Below are 2,895 nucleotides of genomic sequence, written 5' to 3' on the forward strand. Positions count from 1 at the left end.
TCCCCGGCTAGAACCTCCAAACAAACTCTTAAGGACCCAGTGTTTCCAACACATGGAATCTGGGGATAGTCAAACCACAGCATCCACCAACTGTTCAAGCTGTCCAAGTAAAATCCTTCTGTTTCATCCCCAATTACTTTCTCTCAAAACTACTTGGCTCTCTGACCTTACCTCTCCACCATCACCCCCAAGATAATGATCTTGTGGCATCTGTCAATTCTTATAGTAGTAAACATATGGCAAATTTGTTTCTTTCTTTCTATGCTTATTTCCATTGGTGAGTTTTGGCCTAAGTTATTTCAGTGGATTTTAAAATGTTTTCTCTGTCTGCAGTTTTCTTCCTTCCTCCTTGTTTCCTACTCATTTTCTCCAATATTGTCAGATTGATGTTGCAAACATGTAAACCAGTCTAATCGTCTCTCGTTACTCATATGCAAATTATTATAGTGTTCAAATGTCTTAATGTGGCTGTGTAAGATGATTTATGAAGATAATTACTCCTGGCTTTTTCTCTTTTTATTCTTCCATTTATATGCCCCAAGTTACCCAGTATTCTCTTCCTCACTTCAGTGCTTTCCATATATCTTTTTTTCTTTCTCATAGACATTCTGCTTTGTCTCTTGACTCATTCTTACTGTCTTTCGAGGAGGAGAAAAACAGTCTCCTTCTTATGGACTCCAGAGGTATTTCATTCTATACCTTCTTTCCTTGCTGATTCAAATTCTTTCATTCTGCTTTCAAGTATGTTGTTTACATATTTATTAGAGCACTCAATGTACTTTGTTTTAAATATTTGCTTAGTTTTTGCCTCTTTTGACCAAGATCTTCAAGAGCTCAAGGATAACATAGGTACACATTTCTAAATCATTCATTAAGACATAGCTTCTGGCACATAGTAGGGAACACATAAACATTTTCTAGCTTGAGGTCATAACATGTCAAATTCTTATTTTTTTGAGATGGATACTTGCTCTGTCACCCGGGCTGGAGTGCAGTGGCACAACCTTGGCTCACCACAACTTCCATCTCCTGGGTTCAAGCAATTCTCCTGCCTCAGCCTCCTGAGTAGTTGGGATTACAGGTGCATACCACCACGCCCAGTTAGTTTTTTTGTATTTTTAGTAGAGATGGGGTTTTACCATGTTGGTCAGGCTGGTTTTGAACTACTGACCTCAAGTGATCCGCCCGCCTCTGCCTCCCAAAATGTTAGGATTACAAGTCTGAGCCACAGTGCCAAGCCTAAGTTCTTTATTAGTCACGGACTGCCTAGCCTAAAAGAATTATTTCAGTAACTTACCAGCCACTTAGCAGGGATAAAATGATGTGAGAAAAAGGGCAGAATAGTTTGAATGAAGGAGGAAGGGTCTTGAATGTGGAAGGGTAGGCCAGAATGGGAGAACGGTGCAGTGCTGAAGGGTACTGGTACAATAGACTGGATAAAAGAGAAAGAATATGGAAGAATAGGAAGAGAATCACACACAGAAGGATGGAGTGGTGCTAATGAAACACTCAAGGGGCTTTTTCTACTTCAGAATCCCGCAGGACCAACTGAGTGGTCAACTTCACTTGAATGATAAAACTCATAGTCAGTATCAGCGATTTACTATTCACTTACTTTTCTAGTTCATTGCTAACCACTGAGTTATGATTTATCAAAAGTGAAATGTAGATAAAGGCAAAGGCATCACTTTTAAAACCATACGACTTTAAGAATGGCAGGACTGATACATCATTTGATGGATCTTTGGCTATAACACAGTTCTCAAGCTACAGATGCCTATGTGAAGTGACAGATGGCGCGCTGAAACTCTCTGTTAGCTGTGCATCCTGGGTCACAGGAAGAACAGAGTGTCAAGGCTCAGCAGTTGATGAAGTACTGCACTGAAGTGCTCTTCTTCTCTGCTTGCTGTTCCATGAGCAGTGCATGCCTCATTGATTAGTACAGTGTCTATATTAGGTATTTGTCATACACCTTTTTATTTACCCATGGGATATCAGAGTCAGAAGGAACTCTTACAGATTTTTATTAAGATAGTTTGTTTTAAAGGCAGAGACTCAGAAAGTTACATTTCTTGTCTGTTATCAATGCCAAAAGAGGACCAAGACAATGAGAAGAACAGGTCGAGCACAGTCCTCAATGTCATGGTCTCTATATAGTTTCTACTTTCATTTTAATTCATAGCACTTCATCACTTAGTTGTATGTCCCACCCACCATGGGACCATTCATGTCACATTACTCATAGTAACTGTTCTGATCCCTTGATTTTTTTTGGCAACAATTCTGAAAACAAAACCTTTATAATAAGAACTCTGTAAAATTTTTCAGAAGAAATATTTTATTTAATATAAAAAAATCAAATATTCCCTCTATCTAATAATAATACAGTTGACGCTTCATAGACTTAAGAAATCTCAGTCACCAGAAGTGTTCAAAAGCTGGCCACCATTCAGAGAATATCATGAAGAAAGTTTCTGTATTGGCTAGTGGTTTAGCTTGGATAATTGTCCCCACTGAAATCTCATGTTGAAATGTAATCCCTAAGGTGGGGCTTGGTGGAAGGTGTTTGGATCGTGGGGCTATATCCCTCATAAATGGCTTAGTGCTATCCCTGTGGTGATAAGTGAGTTCTTGCTCTGAATTCACATAAGATCTGGTCATTTAAAAGTGTGTGGCACTTCCCACCCCCCTACACACCATCTCTTGCTCTCTCCCTCTGCCCATGTGATGTGCCTGCTACCTGCTCCCCTCCCCTGCTTTGCCTTCCTCAATAAGTAAAAGCTCCCTGATGCCTCCTCAGAAGCCAAACAGATATTAGTGCCCTGCTTCCTGTACACCTTGCCAAACTAGGAGCCAGTTAAACATCTTTTCTTCATGAATTACTGAGCCTCTGGT

This window comes from Sapajus apella, unplaced genomic scaffold (assembly GCF_009761245.1).
Source record: "Sapajus apella isolate SASKATOON/1434 unplaced genomic scaffold, GSC_monkey_1.0 scaffold8, whole genome shotgun sequence".
In the NCBI taxonomy this organism is placed as follows: domain Eukaryota; kingdom Metazoa; phylum Chordata; class Mammalia; order Primates; family Cebidae; genus Sapajus; species Sapajus apella.